The sequence below is a fragment of the Camelus ferus genome, chromosome 33, assembly GCF_009834535.1.
Source record: "Camelus ferus isolate YT-003-E chromosome 33, BCGSAC_Cfer_1.0, whole genome shotgun sequence".
NCBI classification, from domain to species: domain Eukaryota; kingdom Metazoa; phylum Chordata; class Mammalia; order Artiodactyla; family Camelidae; genus Camelus; species Camelus ferus.
The window spans coordinates 5,668,640-5,688,523 of NC_045728.1; the positions used below are offsets into that span (position 1 = coordinate 5,668,640).

Below are 19,884 nucleotides of genomic sequence, written 5' to 3' on the forward strand. Positions count from 1 at the left end.
GCAAAAGTAAATCTACTGGCTTAATTATAAATCTTTTTATTATCTGGAACCCTGCTGAAATAGGAGGCAAAAGAAACAACTATTGTTTTTCTAATCTAGGAGAAAGGATTAAAAAAAGTTCTCTCAATGTTAAATGAGTTATGGTGCTTTTGAGGGGAAAACACTGGTTAGTTTCACGGTCGATACTCCTTTTGGGGGAAGGCGGTTTGTAGGAGGGCCGGGGGGTTCTGCCTGCCTGTGGTCCACACTGCTTCTTGTCCTAGAGGAGTGGGCATTTGGTGGTCTGTTCAATAAGCTAAGAGTCCACATTTATCCCTAGAGGTGGACTCTGGGCAGAGCTTCCAGCTTGAAGGGGCAGGAGACTGGGGGGTGGGGCAGCAGAGGGGGTGAGAAGTCAGAGCGGGTGAAGCTCCCGGGGGCATAATCAGATGCTTCTTTCTACTGGGTGTCTCCTAATGATTTTCCCAAGGCCCTTGGGTGACGCTGTGGCTCACTCCGAGTGACCCTGGAGGGGGAAGATGTATCTCTGACGGACATGGGATGATAAGTTGGCCAGGAAGATTCATGGCTTTCATGGAGATAAGATTTGCTGCATTCTCAGTTTCCTGCAAAGCAGAAATGCTGAATCAGTCATGCAAGGGAAGCAGCACCATCTGGGGGGAGTGAGGGCAAGTTCCAGGGCTGTGTGGAGGGAGGGAGGGATATTTTTCTCACTGAGGTACAGCATGGTTCTCCACGTCCGGCTCTCCTTGTGTCTTATCTCACAAATCCGAGAGATGCCCGCAGCCTGTCAGAGGGCCCGTCTCTAGGAGGCAGCAGTTGGGTGGTTAGTGCTGGAACTTGTGAAAATGGGGTGCCCTCTCAACGGCACCGTCCCAGCCCTTGCTGAGCTGCCCCCAGGGGCCTGTCTTCTCCCTGGGCCAGGATTCCATGGTCCCTTCCAAAGGCATCAATTCTGGATGCCCCTGGTTTGAGTGAGTCAGTTATTCAGTCATTGTTGGGGAGGCAGGAATCCAGAAAGAAAAACTAATTAAGCCCTTAAAGGTTGAGCAAGCCATTCGGGTCTGGTGGAGATGAATGATGGGGTAGCGCATCTCAGAAGGGGGAGATTACTTCTTGTGAGGAGACAGCAGTTAGCAATTAACATCTCTGAGTCCCTCTGAACTGCTTTTTAACCATCCTCTCCCAATTCCAAACCGACATGCACATCAAGCCCCATGACAGCTCAAGTACGCTGCAAAGTACCTGTGTACCTGTGTCACACCTGGAATAGCCGTCGTGACCACCTCGGTGGTGCGTGCGGTCTGTGCCTGGAGCTGGCTCCTCTCACTGAAGCCTCTGTTTGCCCAGGCAGGCTCCCGGGGCTGGGCTTCACCCTCCGTGGGGCCTCTTGTCTCCTTTTGCCGCTTCTAGGCTCCAGGAGCTGTCCTTACATCTGGTGCTGCCGAAAAGCAGTGTTTCAGTTTTTACCCCTCTCTCTAGAAAGAAGCAGAAAGAAGTGGAGATGTCCCTTACTGTCCTCTACATCCTGTAATTAGTGTGGGTTTCCTGGAAAAGGTGGACTTTAAGGTGCAAAGGTGGTAGTAAACAGTGAAAAGACAACTGGGTCGAGAAAGACTTTATTGTACGGTGTAAAGTATGAATATTGTAACACACCTGCAAGCATTATGAGTTTTGCTAGCTAAGCTGAATCCCACTCGGAACCTTCCAGACCCGTTTCCAAGTATATAATCAATAGAGACCTAGAACAACTGGTCACTTTATCCCAGGGCATGCGCTTTATTCCCTTCAACTCCCTCATAGCCAACAAGACACATGCAAGTTGAGCATCCCGGCACCACCACTTACTAGCTCTGTGACCTTGCACCATTTACTTAACCTTTCTTAGCCTCAGTGTGCTCATCTATAAAATGGCAATAATAATACCGAGTTTGCAGAATTGTAAGAATTAGAGAAAAAATAAAAGTCAGGTGCCTGGAGTCAGAGGCTGGGTACCTAATCGATGCTCAGTAGGTGTTTTTTGTCCTTGTCACTGTTATCACTGTCACATGACTGGATGCAGGAAACTGCACACAAGTCACTATTTTCCCACTTGCTGGGAGTTTGACCTTGGATGAATTGCACAGTTTTTCAAAACCTTAGTTTTGACATCTGTGAAGTGACTAGTAATTTCTACTTTACCAGAGAGCAAAAGGTTTGGCAACAACAAACAGTGGCTTAAACAAGTAGGGATCCATTCATCTCACTTAACAAGCCTGCCAGGGACATGATGCTAGAGATGGTTCAGTAGCTTAACCTCATCAGGACCAGCACCTCAGCAGCTCTCCAGGGTTCTCCAGACCTTTTCTATTGGCTCCACTCTTCGTGGTCTCTGTACAACTGCTGTCCCTTTACAGCGTCGGGGAAGGGGGAAGCAAAAGGCGCGGAAGATCTACCTCTTTGTGTCAGGAAAGCAAAAGCTTCCCCTGTAGCCCAGCCAGCAAATTGATGCTCGCATGTCCCTGACCACGACTGGGATGAGGGTCGGCCCAGCCAGCTAACAGTGTTTGCCACGTCTCGTAATAGCGCTGCTGAGAGAAAGATGAGCTAGTGTATGTTAAAGCATTTTGTAAGTGCTTTACAAAAGAAAGTTATTATCCTTACCCCAGCCTTTCCACAAAGCAGAGGCCAGTCAACTGGTAAGTGATAACTATATCGTTCAGGCCTTTTAACCCTCACGGAGATCAATGGAAGGCGCTCGGGAGGCGGTGGTTGTTACAGTGCTAGCGGGCAGGTCATACCCTCCTTCTGACCAAGCTGGGGGTTATCCTATTTCACTCTGCCAGTGAGATGATGTTTGAATGGGGCTTGGTGGCTTCAATTGTCTCTGCTTGATCTAACTATGAGGGGACGCCCTAGATAAATCCATGGGATTTCTAGTACCAGCAGGGGGGACTCCTGAAAGACTCTTTCTCCAGTAATAGGGTGATGTTAAATTCACCATAGGTGGTCCCCTTAATGGGTGCCCCCCTAATTTGTATACCCTCATGACGTCCAGTAACAAGCATCTGCTGTTTTTTAACAGCTTTACTGAGGTTTAATTTACATACTGTAAAATTCATTAAATGCACAATTGAATGATCTTTAGTAAATTTACACAGTCGTGCAACCATTACTACAATCCAGTTTTAGAATAATTCCATCTCCCTAAAAGGGTCCCTCATGCCCCTTGGCAAACAACCCTCGGAACTGTCCCCTGCCCCACCCCCGCCCTGCTCTGGGCAATTACTAAGCTCCTTTCTATCTCTAGATCTGCCTTTTCTGGACGGCGGAACTGTACAGTATGTGGTCTTTTGCATCTGGCTTCCTTCACTTAGCACATGAAAATGATCACGTTTTTGCATGTAACTATCCAACCGTCCCAGCACCATTTGTTGCAAAGACTATTCTCGCATTGAATTGCTGTGACATCTTTTTAAAAAAATCAATTGACCGTAAGTGTGAGGGTTTGGTTCCAGACTCTCCATTCTGTTCCATTGATCTACATGTCTGTCCTTACGTCAGCACCACACTGTGGGGATTACTGTAGCTTTATAGAGTGTTTTAAAATCAGAAAATGTTAAGTCATCCAACTTCTTTCTTTATCAAAATTATTTGGGCTATTCTGCGTTCCTTGCATTTCTGTATAAACCTTGGTATTGGATTATCAATTATTGCAAAAAAAAAAAAAAACCCTGTTGAGATTTTGATAGGAATTATGTAAGATCTAAAGATCATTTGGGAAGAATTACCATTTAACATTTCTGAGTCTTTCTATCCATGAACATGGAATGTTTGTCCATCTATTTAAAACTTCTTTAATTTCTCTCAGCAATGTGTTTTAGTTGGCAGTGTGCAAAGTTTTCCCTCTTGCTAAATTTATTCCTAAGCATTTATTATTTTTGATGTACTGCTCATGGGGTTGTTTTCTTAGTTTGGGATTTAGATTATCACCAGTATATAGAAATAAAACTAATTTCTCTATCTCGGCCTTATATCCTGTGACCTTGCTGAATTCATTTATTAGTTCTAATAATTTTTGTTGTAGACGCCTTAGGATTTTTAATATATAGGATCAGCTACAAAGAAAGACAGTTTTCTTTCCTTCGTCTTTCCCATCTGGCTGTCGAGTATCTGTTATTAAATTTTACATTTAATTACAAAGAGGAGAGAGGAGGTCCTCAGGGAAGATAATGTGATAACCTGGCAGAGGCAGGACCTGCAGATTAGGTCTGGGACGGCAGAAGGACCAAGGAGTCCCTCATTAGACTGCAATGAGTTTGGACACATGCATTCACTTCCCAAAGTGCTGGGATGAAGGAACTTTCACGAGAAAGACATGTGTAGGCTTGATGGCAGGGACTTTGATGGTGAGACAGAAGATGCGCTATTGTTGAGCTCCTTTCAGAGAAACTGAACGGCAATCTGGTGTTTTTCACCTTGGTCCGTGATGAAATGGTTTGTTCCCTTCCCATTAAGTCAGGATGTCCTGCTCTGCTCAGCAGAGAATGGCTGGTACTCTGCCCGTTCCAAATAAAGGTGAGAAAACGGTGCCACCAAGGTAGCCAGCTGAACAGTCAAGAAAGCCTGGAGTACAGGGTTTATCTGCCATCCCAGCGGTAATCCCAAAGCGGAACAGCCATGCCTCCTCCTTTCCAGTGAAGAGCCTTTTAAATCAGCCTCATTATTTAACCTGCAATGGCTATATGGCTGTGTGAGCTGTTATCTATTTATGTTGACTATTAATAAATTATTAGACCATATTGTGTGGGTTTTAATAACTCCATAGGAAGGGAAGTGTGGCCAGGAGGTGAAATCTCAAGCAATTACACATTCGTAGGTTGAGTTAATTTTTTTCTAGCACACAGAAGCTGTTCACTTTCAAGTCAGTTAAACACGTGGGCCCTGTTGCCCTTACTGAGGATTCCGGCCGTGCAGAGAGAAGGCTGTCCCCGCAGGCGCGCGGCGCCTGGCCGGGAGAGCGGGCAGGGAGCAGGCGCCGCGGGGACGGCCCGGGGAGGGCTGACGCCTGTTGGGTTGGGTGCTCTGGGCCTTGGCTGTTCACGTGGGCCAAAAGCCTCCCTTGGGACAGGAATGTTGACGGTCGTGGTCCTATCTGCGTGAGGCCAACCAGGGCTGTTAAAATGTATTCTTCTAAATCTGCCTTAAAACAGGGCCCCTGAAATTGGCCCGCTCAACGGCTTTCCGCATGAGACCCAGGGAGCCACGCGGCACCCCTTACACGCATACTCTTTCCTATTCTGGACAATCGAGTGAGAGGCTGTTGGAAAGTCAGGATTAGAGTGTCAGCCAGGGAGCTACCTGATGAACTCTGCTCTGCGATGTCAGACAGAGGCAGGGGAAGCACCAGGCTGCAGCCACAACATGGAGATGGACTCAAATCATTTTCTTGTCAGCAAGGATTTTAAAATCAATACGAAGCCTCCTTGAGACATACTTACTCTCTTTCTTCTTCCTTTGCTGTGTTCTGAGGGTAAGGGTGCAGCCTTATTTCCAGGCAGCCGTGGAAATAAAATCTTTATACTCTCCCTGGGACATGGGGGCCTCGTCCCCACCCATCCAGGGGAGAACACAGCACCCTGCTCTGCAGTGTTTGTCACCATCTTTCCCCTTTGCCATCAGGAGATTGAATCCAACTTTCCTGCCTCGTGGCTGCCGTCTGGAAACTGGTGCCAGCCTTTCCAAGGATGCCGTAAGGAAGAATGAGGACAGGCATACGACTGTTGCCATTCCACATCTGAATTATTTGGAAACCTCTAGACTACTCAGATCCTCACTCTTACACTTGCTACTAGAAAGCAGATTCGGACGTAAAATAAATTTGTTTCCTAGGATGGCCATCCTAGAGGGTTTTCTTAGGGAGTGTTCAAAAGAGAAGTATTGTAAGATTGTCCCAAGCGTGGAGTCCACAACACCTGGGCTCCCAGAAGATAGGGAGGGTCTCCGTTGTATCCTTCTTCTCTTTCCATGACCAGTAGTGGATGCTTGCAGGACTGATTGACTGCAAAGGACAAAGGGAAGGAAAAAGATTAGAGGGAGGGAGGGAGGGAGGGAGGAAGAAGGGACAGGATATAAGAGAGTCCAGTCTGTCACTCATTCACTCAGTCTTGACTTTAGCACATGCCATGTGCCAGGCACTGGAGTAAATGCTGGAGATACAGCAGCACCCACAATATGGGCCCTTCCCTCAAGGAGGGTGTTGATGAGCTGGGGAGGAAGACACGCATGGATAACACGCAGAAGTCTGTGCTGGGATAAGTGCAGAGCGCTCAGCAGTGGGGTGTTCAACTCCACAAAGGTTTCTGAGAGAAGGTGAGGACTTCTTGTCCACGTGAGAATGGACGATCAGGAGGGGAGGGTACTGGGAAGAGGGAATAGAATGTGAAGCCCGGAGGGGAATGACTGCATCGTCTGGTTGAGTCGTTCAGTGCGGCTGGGAAGAGCGCGGGTAGAAGAGGGTGGGGGCCCTGGGGCCAGTGGGATGCCCGGTCTGTAGGTGATGAAGAGCTCTGTAAGAAGATGTGGGGAGGATTTGGGTCACAATCCTGAGATCAAGGAGGGCTGGGGGCTTTTACGCAGGGATATGGCATGACCAGCTAGGCAGTTCGGTCAGCCCCTCTGGACTGCATTGGGTAGGGGATGGATTGGGGGAGCAGGACTGAGTGCGTGAAGATGATGAGGTGGCTGCTGTGAAGGAAGATGGTAAACCGAGCTGGAGGCAGCGGAATGACGGAGATCCAGTGCCCCGCCCTGCATCCTCCGCAGCCTTCCTGGGTGTGAGTTCCAGGCACGGGAGGGCGGAACACTTGAACCAAGAAAGTGGATGGATCGTAGACACAGCCTTTGAGCTTGGAGAAACCTTGAAGGAGAAAGGGAAACTCTTGCCAGCGGAGCCCTGGAAAGCTTAGGAAAAGTCCGGAAAAGCCTGCCCCAAACTCTAGAGTTGGGCAGAAAAGTGATGGGCACCACGGATGGGTTTGGAGACATTTGGGAGGAGCTCCGTTCTAACGCGGTGCACACGGGGCTGAGCAGGCACAAGGGAGACCCAAACATTGCAAAGAAAGGGGGAGAGAAAGCTTTGGAGGCACAATGGGCTTCATTCATGAACTTCCCGAGTTGCTCCTGTTACCACAGTAACACGTCAAGGGTTTTGCAGATCTGGGAGGAAAAAAAGAAAAAAAAAAGGAAACCCTGAGTTACAGTACTCAAAGCAAATTAGGTCACTGTTACGAGTTATTAATTTTAATGCATTAAGAAAAGTGTGCAGGGGGAGTGAAGGGTTTTTGTGTGTGTGTGTGTGTGTGTTTAAAAACACAGTAAATGGGAAACAGCAAAAAGTACAACAATAATTATGCTGAAAGCAAAGTGAAGTGTTCCATAAAATGTAAGAAATGAACAAATTACACGCCCCTCCTGCCTCCTTCCCTCCAGTTTTGTTGGGAGCCCGGGAGATGGGGGTGGGGCGGCTCCCACAGCCCTCTGATGCAATTACGAGCTCTCGGCTCACATCTTTGTGCCTGTCGCGTGGTGTTACTTAAGCCAAGCTGAAATTCTGCGCTGAAAAGAAGGCACACAGGGGCATTTTTCTGGGCTGAGTTATGTTGAGTGTGGAATCGCTCTCAGGCAAATGTGCAGTCTGATGAGGGGGAAATTGGAAGCCGTGAATAGATTCTCCAGGAACTTTGGTACCCAAGGGGACTCCGGCAGGCTGGGTTTTTGGTTTCTGGGCCTGGCTGACTCACTCCGCAGCCTACTTCCCTGATGGGGCTCCGGGTCTCCCGGCTGTAAATCTGGGTCATGTTCTGCTCCAGCCAGAACAGGCTCTGTGTGCTTTTGTTCTGTCTTCTCTGACTTCCCTTTTGTTGTTGTGTCTCTTTGTTTTCTATCTGTTCGGTTGGGTTCTGCATCTTTTGGGGCAAGTCAGAAAATTCTACATTCCAGATGATGTCACGTGTGCAACTGATCTCCTTTTTTCTATGCACAGGGTACCTGCCTCACCCCGACCCTCTGATCTCTTCCTGAACACACCCTGGCCACCCACATGCCCACACATGCTCCCCTTCACTCCCTGTCCCAGGGGCCATTTAGGTCGTTAGATGCTTTTCAGACTTGGAAGGAGAAGCTAAGATTCAACACTGGGGCTGCATCACCTCACTTGGCCCCTGGGATCTGACCACACTGACCTCTGTGAAGCTCTCTTCTCCTTTGCCCTGTGAGATCACTTCCCCTCCTGTGCCTTTTCTCCTCTCTGACCACAGTCACAACCACTCTCTGAACCCGGCTCCCTGCCCACATTCTTAAAAGTTCCTAAGGGGTCTGTGTGTCCAAACTGGATACCTCCCTCTCCCTCTCTCTGTTTTCTCTGGCTAACTTTATTCTTTCCTTCTCATAGTTTTGCCAATCAGGGATCAGCGCACGACTCCCAAGCTCAAATTTTGGTCTTAATCTTTTACATAAACTCAGAGGAACCAGTGAGACCCCACCACCCGTGGAGCTCGTGAGCAGCGCAAAACCATTTGTTTTAAAACTAAACTCCATTTCCTCCTCTCCTCAGTCACCTGTTCTACTTTCATCCTCTCCCAGCAAACAAATAAGACAAAACAAAGCAAAATTATATTTAAAAAAAAAAAAACAATGACTACTCTACTTATCTTTTACTCCTTATTGCCACTGAAGGATAGCATTTCCCAGCCAGTCATGTAGGTGAGAGGTGCTTGAGGCAGCCTGGATCTCACCCTTTCAATCTCTGTTTGGGAATTATGCTTCTGCAATAGCTCACAAGCCTCCCTCTCCTCCTGTTGCCATTGTCATTGCTGTGGTTCCAGCCATCACCCTTTCCAGCTTATTTACAGCTCTTTCAGAAGCAATGTCTGTCTGCAGTTTCCCTTCTCTAATCCATTCTCTACACTGATTTCAGAGTTGTCTTTCCAAAACCTGGACCTGATTGAGGCATTTCCTACCTATGGTCCTAGGATAGCTTCTCATTGACTAGAGGATGATGTAAGAAGCATTTCAAGTCCCAGGGAAATCTAGCCCCAGTCAACCTTGCTGCCCTCATTTCTGGCCACTCCTCCCTACCCCATGACTAGCCACACGTCCTTGAGTCTCTAAATGCTCTGTGCACATCCCTCTGTCTGAGCCTTTGCTCCCAATCTTCCCTCTGATGGAATCCACCCCATCTTTTCTATACCTGGAAAACTCCTACTCATCCTCCAGGCCCTGATGCCCCCATGAAGAGTGACTCTCCCTCCCTGGACTCTGGGGAATCACCTTTACTGTAGCACTCTTCACAGTGCCTTGTGTTTACCTGTGCACATGTCTGGTTCCCCCATCAGATTCTGAGCTCCTTGAGAGACACCACCATTGAACCCTCATCCAACATGGGGAAGCTTTATTCTTTTTTATTCTTGATTCATGTTTTATTCTTCTCCTCAACTACATTCTCACTTACAAATGGAGGAGTCCATCACAACCTATTCAAGACTGCAGATCCCAAAGGTGGCAAAGCTTAAGTGAATTGGGTGGTCGGAGTAGAGGATACTGCTCAGACAGCCTCCTCTGGATGACAGTCTCTCCGAGGTCACATATTCTAGGAAAGGATACTCGGAGATTCTGAGAACATATGAATGCGCCAGGTGAATGAGAGAGTAAGCTCCTGTGCCTGGCTCTTTTGCAGATGTTGCTAGGGGGTCAGGGGTCAGAGGGCAGAGAGTGGGTGGGAAAAACTCTTAAAATTCTGGGTTTCTTTTCTACTGTGTTGTTAGGTGGTTGGAGTAAAAGTCATGTCTACATTGTCCCATAAAATAGTCCAAAGGAAGAGTGGACGTGGGAACCTTCATTTTTCATTTATTCAATAATGTTTATTTTTATGATAAAGGGAGAAAGAAAAATATAAGCCTAGTAGAATCTCACAGAAGTCTGGCAGATCTCATGTGTGGCATTGCTAAGTAGGAACAGATAGAGAATGGTGTATATAATTAACTAGCACATATAAGTATATGAGTATGTGTACGTGAAGTCATAAGTCCAATCAGTATTTGTTGAGTAGCCACTGTGTCCCAAGTATGCAAGGTGTGTGTGTGTGCATGTGGGCACACATGTGCACACATACGTGTCATGAGCTTCAGTAAGAAGCTGTCCTTTGAGTAATTTGTATGACCTCATCTCATCTGTCTTTCATACATTCTGGACACTGAGGCTGGGAAAGCAGATTTTTTTTCCCCAGAAGTTAATTTACCTGGGGAGTGGAAAGCTCTGTTTTAATTGATTCTACCTTTTCACGAGCCAAGTAACCTATACTCTCAGCACAACTGTCAATATTTTGCCTGCCTCGTCCCTTAGCCTCGAGCACGCAGATGGGGCAGGCAGAGAGCCCTGTCACGCCTCAAGGGGGAAAGGACGAGCAGCTCCGGGTAATGATCTGCTTTTGATTTTTGTCCCTTCCTTTTCCTACACCCTCTCTCAAATCCACAAAAACGGGGGGATATCCAGAGCGATTAGAAAAACTTCTGACTGAGACGTCTTTCTCCTTCGGCTTTCCTTTTTTTCCCACCCTCTTTAGTATTCAGAAGCCACCTGAACATCAGAGGTTTCCACAGTGCTTGGCTGTGCCCAGCATCCCAACCACAGAGTGAGGAAAGAAATTCTCACTGGAGATGTTGCCGTTCCTTTCAGGCCGGTGCCAGGTGGCTTCCGTCACTCCCAGAAAGAATTCTGGTGGAGAGTCACTGAAGCAGGGAGGGCTTTCTGCAGAGGCAAAGAGGGCAGGTGGAGACGTGAGTTCAGTGGGGAGTAGCCCCTGACTGTACAGGGTACTCAGAGTCTCTCAACTGTCCCACAGACACGGAGCTACCCGGACAGAAGCTGGGGAGGTAGGCACACACAGGAGTTTAGGGTGGCTCCCCAGAGAGATGTGTGGGGCATCAGATGACAGGATAATGCTCTGAGTAGCCCAGCAGGTTCAGAAATGATACTGGGTTCTCTGTTAGGAGTGCTTCGTGTCGACTTTCATTCTACAACCCGCTAGTTCTGTATTCATCTTCCCATCTTACAGGAGACGGGTCTGATTCCTAGCTGAGTGGCACAACGAGCAGGTGGTTGATCAGATTTCAAACCCAGGTGTGCCAGGCTCCCGTCCATCTTTGCTGCTGCTGTTGCCCAGTGTCTCCTCCGCTCCGGGGCCTGATGTGATGTGATGTGACGTGCGGGCAGGGAGTGAGGACACGAGGAAGGGGAGGGGCATGCAAGGTGGGGGTTGTGAAAAGGACACTGGGGAAGAGAAGCAGGATGTCTCAGCCCTCTGCCTGCCATGCATAGGACAGATTGTGCTTCTGGACATGGGTGTCCCAGATCCAGATGTGTCTGATTTCTGTCGGCTTCAGCCTGTTCCCTCACCGTTGCAGCTACAAAGAGGAGTGAGTGCCTGGGAACGCACGCAGCAGAAGCGGGTTGGAGAAGACAGGCACGTGCAGGTGGGGAGCTGCTGGGGCACTGCCACCGCCTGGGGTCAAGGAGCAGCGGAGGGGCTGGGCGGGCGGGAGGGGCAGCTGAGGGGATTTTAGTGCTGAGTCCCAGATGGTCACGGGAGGATGGAGCTGGGAACTGGCGGTCACTGACGGCAGGAAGACACAATGCCAAGGAGGAGAGGGCAGGCCGGGCAAGCTCCCAGCTGCTGACATCTGCTCCCCAGCTCAGCCCTCCTTCTGAGCTCTGCTCAGGCCTGACAGCCTCCTCCATTTAATCCGTAAATCCCCCCATGGGCCTCAGGAGGCCTCCGTGACTCTATGCCTGTGTTACAGGGCAGCCACTGCATTTTCCTGCTCTCTGCTCCATCCCTTCTTCGTTCTCAGCCTCCCGTCAGTGGAGGAAAGCAGTGGCCTGCTGCCGGGGATCCAGCCCCTCTCACCTGTCAGGACGTGTGCACATGGGCTGGATTCCAGGGCATCGAGAGCCCAGGGAAAGGACAGGAGAGCCTTCCAGTGACAAATGGATGGTGATGGTGTGTGGCAGGTGGAGGATGGCAGAGGGGCAATGGCCAAACCTTTGCAAGGGCTTCCAAGATCCTGTAAACCCTCACCCTTTTCCCTGCAGAAGGAGGGCGCTGGGAATATGAGCAGGGCTCTCCCCAGGACAGCCCCTTTCAAGGGCACACACAACCTTGCCCTTTGCCCTCAGAGCACGGCTCCCAGGGAAATTTCTTACTCCTTCCCTGTCTCCTCTGCCACCACACACACACACACACACACACACACAGAGTCACATTGAACGTCCGGGTGTTGGGAAGTGAATTATGCTAATAACAACTTCCATTCTCAACTTCTCAGCCTCCAGGGAAGCCAACCAGGAGGGGTGGGGAAACGAGAGGAGGGGTCCCTGGGACGGGGCAGCGCGCATGGAGGCGTCCAGGCAGTCCTGCAGTGGCGGGAGTGCAGGCAAGCAGGGGAACAGCCCTGTTTGCTTGGAGAGACAGGGATTTTAGTGGAGCCAAGCTGATCCTTTTCCTTCCCCTTCTTTCAAAGCCCCACATGGCCTTGCCTTGAAATGACGGCCACTCTGGGGCCAGTTTCTAGGAGGGAGGAAACAGGAGCTGGAGTGCAGACTGTGCGGCTGGTGTGTGAAGCCACATATGGTCCTTATTGCAAATGGGCAAATATAATAATGACATAAAATTAACGGGCATTAGACTGCCTGCGTGCCTGGAAATCCTCTTTGTTTTAGATCCCAATCGTTTCTTACGTTGAACAGATACTTCTGGAGTGCTTGACACGTGCTGGGGCCTGTGCTAGGTGCTGGGAGAGAGCTCTCTGCAGGATGTAAACAGGAGCGTGAGACCTAATTTGTGTTTTGAAAGGCACTGTCTTTGCAGTGAGGAGAGTGGGTGAGGGTCAGGATGTGAGGGTCAGGAAACCCAGGCGGGTGGATTCAGCCAGGTGAGAGATAATGGTGGCCTGAACTAGGAAAGTGGGGGAGGAGCAGAGCACCCAGAGTCAGGAGGTGTCTCGTCTCCCAGAGGCAAAGCCACTGCTTATGGAGCGCCTGCTGTGGACAGGGCGCTCTGCCGAGTGCCGGGACAGAGCGGTGAGTGGTGCTGAGGAGTGAGATGAGGAGAGCTTAGTGATGGGCTGGTCACGGGTGGAAGGGCAGGGAGAGGCCATGATGACTGATGCTCCCATTTCTGGTTTGAACCAGTGGGGTGGACAGAAGAGCCTCACAGTGACTGGGATCCCGTGAGGAGGAGAGGGTTTGGGAGCAAAGCCAATGAGTTCCATTTTGGACATACTGAGCTGGCACTGGTTCTGGGGCCTTTAAGTAGAGATGTCCAGGAAATATTTGGTTACGTGGGGCTGGAGCCCAGGAGAGAAATCTGCTCCAGGTTTACGGAAGGAATCTGGGCAGAACTCCCAAGGAATACCAACATTAAAGAAAGGGGGAAAAAAAAAGAGGTCGACAAGGCTAACTGGGAAGAAATATCCAGAAAAGTAGGAAGGAAACCAGGACAGAGTGCTGTCACGGAAGCCAAGGCAAGAATGCTTCAAGGAGAGAAACATGACTGGTGACATAAATAGTGACCCGTGGTCACTGAAATTCAGAGCAACGAGGTTGTTAAACCTCAGAGAAAGACGTTCAAGAGGCAGGTGGACATGGACGCCAGAACGCTGTGGGATGAGGAAACAACAGGGGGTGAGAAACAGGTACGGTGAATGCACACCTCTTTCAAGAAGGCTGGCGGTAAACAGAGGGGAGAAAGCCGGCGCGTAGACGCAGAGGAACATGGGGTAAAGACAGAGTTGTTTTTGTTTTCAGGATGAAAGAGACTGGCACATCTTTTAATCCTACTGGGAAGAAGGAGAGAGGGTAACACTGACAGGACAGGGTCCCCAGAAGTGAGAGAGTAGGGGATCCAGGGCACAGAGGGAGGCGCCAGCCTTCTGTGGGCAGTGGTGCGGTTTTCCTGTGTTGTAAGAGGAGAGGTGGGGAGGCTGAATACAGATAAAGTCGAGATGATGGATTTGGAGACAGGACTTGAGAAAACGCTGATCCGTTGACTTTATTTTCTCTGAGGAGTCAGGACGGAGCATCTGCTCCCCATAGAAGCCAGGGAAGGCAGCAGTGGAGTTTAGGAAGCTCAGGGAAGATGGGATTCAGCCTTTGTGGGGAGGGGCAGACAGCTCGGACACAGGGGCACGGCGCGTGGGACACAGCGAGGGGGGCCAGTTGAGGCTGGAGGTCACACACACCAGGGAGGCCAATCTGAGTGTCAAGGTAATTTGGTCTAGCAAGTCCCAGCATCCCAGAACTAGGCACAGGGGAGGCAGACCATGAAGTGATCTGAGGTTGGGGTGTTCAGGGTAAGTCAGATGTGAGGACAAGGGGTAAGTGCAATGAGGGACATGGTGGCCCGCGGTGTCTGAGCTGCATCGGGAAGAGTGAGGATTTGCACAGGTCTGAGGGACAGGGAGGAAGAAAGAGGCCAGAGAGCAGAGGTCTCATGGACATCCAAGGACATATTCTGAGAAATAGCCAAGAAAGATCGGAAAGACTAGGGAGCTGTGGGCAGGAAGAAAAGGATCTAAATTTCCCTTCTGAGAAAAAAGGGCCATGGCCCTGCCCCCCAGGAGAAAAATGAGCACCAGTAGGATCTCTCCACAGGAAACTTTCTTTAACTGGACCCCAAATCCAGATGCAGTGGTTTAAATTGTACGGTGAAGTGAGGAGCTTTGCGCTCGCAGAGATTTCCCTCTACCTTCAATTCCTCGGTGCAGTGATGTGAAAGCACAGTGCTAATGCTGTGCACTTACGTCTGTCTAATCAATAGGTCTCTTGGGATCTACAGACGCATCTTCTAGTGATAAAAAAAAGACATTTTATGGGCAGAGTCAGTTGTGGGAGAGCAAGTCAGACCGTGTCAAGGCAATAGAGCGGGAGAGTTAGGGGAATGAGTTTTGGGGGTCAGATTTCTAACCTTGCCACCTCCTGTCTGTTTGACTGTAGTGAGGGGGTTTGCTCTCTCTGAGTTTTCATCTCTACAATAGAGAGAATGAGAAGCACTCCGTGGCACTGATATGACAATTAAACGATAGAATTAACTGATGGAATAGATGATGTGATCATAAACGCAGCATCATGTCCGGCATGCAGTAATTGTGCAGTGAATGACAGCTAGTGGTGGCTGTGGTATTGTCACTGATCAAGGCAGGGGGACAAGCCAGAGTCTAGGGCGCATCTCTAGAAATCAACACCTACGGCTCACGCATGCCATTGCCAGCTGAACCAGTCCCACGCAGCTCCTGCCTGTCCCCTCTGGAATCCTTACACCCTCACCCTTCTCTGCATCTGCTCAGAAAACCGTGTGCTCTGATTTAGCGCCTCATCAGGAAGAGAGCTTCTCTTCCAGACCACAGCTGACTGTGAGAGTTCAAAAGGCTTCTGCACCACGGGCCTCCCTACACTGAAGCAGGACTTGGCCACTGCTGCCGGAGTGGCCCAGCCCAGCTTTGTTATCTCCCCCAGCCAGGGAAGCAGGCTCGAGCCCGCATGCAGAAGCCATGGGTGGTGGCTCAACATCAAGGACCTGGTTATCAATTATTCTAATTGCTATTCCTCTCCGCGGCCAGCACTGCCGAGGTTTAAAGTCGTTTCCATCCTCCAGATCCATAAACTTGCCCTTGGCTTATTGAGCCAACCACACTAGTTTAAGAGAAGTGATTTTAATTACTTGACTGGAACTACAAAAGGGAGGGCATGAGGAGGGTCTGGGGCTGTGATCAGTGTTTAAGCAAAGGGCTGGCATTCTCCCTTCTTGGAGGCAAAGCCGTTCCTAAGGGTTCCATCTCCCACAGTGCTCTCTCCCACCCACGGCACTGAGAGGGCAGACGTACAGAAACCCACCAAGCCCCCGTTCCTCCATTCTACAAATTACACAGTTATTTAGGACTTGGAAGGTGTGGAAACCCAAGCTGATGGTATAAAATTTCATTTCCCTTGGTCTGCAGCAATACACTCCTTCCCCCGACCCAGTGTCACAGGAACATCTTGCTGATCTAACTCTCCACTCTCTCTAATGTACGTCGATCAGGGTTGCACACACTTAGTGCTATTGATTGGTAGTGGCTGCTTGGCATACAATGTAGGAAAAGAGGCTGAAAAAGAACTCTGTGCTTGACTAGTGATGTCTGCCATGGGCACAGGCATGAAGAACAGAAGTACCCTTTCTAGGTATTTGCAAACCCTTTCTTAGATTACAAACTTCCAGGAGGAAGAGAACGTACCGTTTTAGTGCTCTGTGCAAACGTACCTAACATATGTCGTGAGTTATTGATGATGGTGAAGAACATTTATGCAAAAATACAGTCATTTAACTAGTGAGCTAAAATCTGCTGTTCGCCCTCTACCCCATGAGCCTGCCAGAGGCCTGTCAGAGAATAAGCAACGCAGTTTACAAGGTCTTCACTCCTTACACTCAAAACTACTTGGATAGTCAAAAGCACCGTTGTAAATATTAGACACCAAATTGTCAAAATAAATAAAGAGGGAAGTTGTGTGGTGTGGCAAAATCTTCTCTTCTCCTACTAAATCATGTTTATTTGCTTACTTGTGATTCACTGGCTTTCCTCAGCATCCAGAGACAGTTTTGAGGCTCAGCTGGACGCGTGCAGGGTAGGGGGAACAGCATTATAAGCAAATGAACAACAAATATTTATTTGGCTTCAGTATCATTCATCTCACTCGAGTCGTGTGTCCTTCCACTGCTACGCCATGGGTCTGTCTTCCGCACGTATATCATAATGCGCTAACTTCGTATTTCTGAGAATGCATAACACACACGCACACGGCTTGAGGAGATGAGTCGCACCAGCCAAGTCTTGCCGCCCCTGTAAGCTGCATAATCACATCCCGAGTGAGAGATCAGCGACTCGCAGAGGCACAGCAAGACTGGAGAGAGGAGCAGACACCCCAGTGCTTCTATCATCCCATTCTCCAGAAACGTCACCCCGACTTTGACGTACGTCCCTCAGCTTAGGAAATTAGTGGAGGGCACAAAAATGAGTATCTGCTGCCCTCAGAAGTCATGGTGTTGCAGAAAAAATGTGTTATAGCTCAGTGTTACAGCTCAGTTGTGACAGCAACCTGGATCCAGGCGAGAGACCAAGCAGCACTCAGAGAGTTGGAGAACTCAGGTTTAGTATGCCAGCAGGCCCAGAGGCGTTAACACTCCAAGCTCTGGACCCCGTCTGTAGGTTTACACAGGCTATTATACGCTGCCAGTTTACACTTTGCAACATCATATGCAAATAAGGCATAACAGAAGTGGACTAATTAAGAACAAGCTTTGTAGAAATGGACCAATCAGGAGGGAGAGAAATAACCAATCGGGAGTGAACTCCATGCAAATGAAGTACTACAAATGGACCAATCAGAAGTTAGGGAAATGGACCAATCAGGAGTGAAGGAAATAACCAATCAGGAGTGAAGGAAATAACCAATCAGGAGTGAAGGAAATAACCAATCAGGAGTGAGCTCAGGGAACCAGTAGAATTTTAGGGAGTAAGTAAGCTCTTTCAGAGGCAAAAAGTGAGATAGAGCCTCTGGGTCAGGGAACTGGATGGTGCTGGCAGGAGAGTAGGGGCCCTGCCTGGGGGCCCTGCCAGTCTTTTTATGGGGCTTCCAACCTCAATGACAGCCACCAGAAACCTCACACAAGAACCAGATTACTCGAGTTCATCATTACTCATTACCCACAAAACATAAGTCTGCAAAGAACCAACTGGAGCCGCTACCGGAGAAGCAGGCTGGGGGCAGCCGTGCCTCCCTTGGAATTGGCCCACAGCTGAAGCCTCAGCCTTAAGGAGAACCCGGGATGCTGGGCCAGGCAGAGTCACCTGTCTAAACCTTCAGTTTCCTTCTACAGATGTGAAAATGAGAAGGTTGGACCAAGTGATCGCTCATGACCTTTCCAGCTCTGAAGTTTCTACTCAGGACCTGAGCTCGCACTCAGTAAAATTCCAACTAACATTGATTCTAAGTTGGAATATTCCTAAATTGGAACTCCCCCATCCCATGATCTAGATTAGTGATTTTGAGTGTTTGTTTTACTTTGTAGGTAAAAAGTAATGAAATGAAGAGGGAAAAAGGCTTCAAAAGGCTTCTGGAATTAAACCTCACAGCCTGGCTTTCTACACTGATTAGCTGAGTTTGGCAGCCTAGTTGTAGGCTCACGGCATGTTCAGAAGAGTCTCTCTATCTTAGGCCTTTGTTTTGCCCTTCATGAGATATGATCTTAATGAGTGGTTCTCAAAGTGTGGCCCCAGGACCAGTATCACCTGGGAACTTAGTGAAAATGCAGATTCCAGGCCTCCCCCAGACCTGCTTAATTAATACTCTGGGGCTGGAGCTCAGCAATTTGTGTTTCAATAAATCCTCCAGGTGGTCTTGAGGCATGCTAAACCTTCAGAAACACCGATCTACATGAAAAAAAAAAAAAAATAGCACATTCTAAGAATCAGGTGACTTGACGTCTACTCTGGTTTTCCCATTGACTGGCTGTAAGAACTTAAGTTACTTGCCTCAGCTGCTTTGTAAGTGAACTAGGGATGGCTTTTCCTATGTTACCCATTCAGACCACAATTCATCCTTCGGCATGGAAGTGCTGTGAACAGGTTGAATGTATTTTTCATATGATTAGACTCTTATTCATTCATTTAACAAATACTTCTCATCATCTGTATGTGCCAGACACTGCTCTGGGCCTGGAGGATGCTCCAGGAAGAAGACAGATGAGGCCTTCACCATCATGGAGCCTGCATTGCACACTGGATCCTTTGTGAAACCGTTTGATATTTGCAAACACTTAGTATGATCCATTTCAAGATTGGGTTCAGGCCTCTCAGGGGAATGGGAAAACGGGAAATGCTTTTACCTAAGAGTAAGATCAGGTTATGTCAACTATAATAAAGAAGAAGTTGAATACAGTGCAGCTAAAGCAATATCAACTACCAGGACAGAACACAGGAAGAGACTTAAAAACTGTCAAGCTGGGCCTTGCCCTGCTCTGGTAAAGACTTGAATAAATGGTACTCTAGGCCTTATCCAGCTCATAAGATCACAGTTCTGCTCTCTCCATTCAAGCCGACTATCTTGATTTGTCTTGGACAAAACTGTATACTACAAGGAGTAAAGCAAAGTATGTATTTCCTGACCTCTTTTCCAGAATCGTAATTGGTCAGATCTCTACCATCTGAGATATGGGCCCAGTGAGAATAAATAAACATTCATCAGATGGATGGACCCCAGGACAAATGTTTAGAAGTCAGATTTTAATCCTTAGCCACTATCATTGACAAGCAGCTGCTTTTTCTTTTCTTTTAAATTTAGAGCTAGAATTCAATTTCCTAAATTTTATGAAAAGAAATGAAAAATATGCTGGGGGGAAGAGAGTGGCTCTGGAGAGTTTTTGGACTTCAAAACCCTCAAAAATCTTTTAATGATTTAAGTGTAAAGGAATCAGAAACATACAGATGAAATTCCCCTTGGTAGCCACATGGTGCTTACAAATTCTGGAAGGAAGTTTCCAGCAATGAAATCTGCTATTTTTTATCAAGCCCAAACCATTTGAGATGCCTGGTGAACTTCAATATGGTGCAATCATATCTTTTTCATAACAATCCCTTCTCCCCAAGGGCAGAAGGGGAAGGAAAGGCCTAATTAAGGAACGTTGGTTTTTAAGGTCAGAGTCTTAGGGGGATGTCAGGTTATCACATGCTGAGTTGTTTGTGGTGTTTGCACTGACCCACAGATGTGCTATGAATATACAAAATTAAGATGGTGATTGTCTAATTTTGTGCTACT

The 19,884-nt window shown here is 48.4% G+C and overlaps 1 protein-coding gene and 1 long non-coding RNA gene across 3 annotated transcripts in view; one reads left to right on the plus strand and one right to left on the minus strand.

The window, feature by feature from the left end:
* KIRREL3 (kirre like nephrin family adhesion molecule 3) overlaps positions 1-19,884 on the plus strand; it is a 491,466-nt gene that overhangs the window by 58,572 nt on the left and 413,010 nt on the right. The gene's annotated exons all lie outside the window — the stretch shown is intronic.
* LOC116661116 lies at positions 1,894-18,652 on the minus strand. Its single transcript, XR_004316872.1, has 3 exons — positions 18,012-18,652; positions 5,805-5,811; positions 1,894-1,903 (listed from the first exon to the last, which is right to left on the minus strand). It is a non-coding gene; the product is annotated as an uncharacterized LOC116661116 (long non-coding RNA).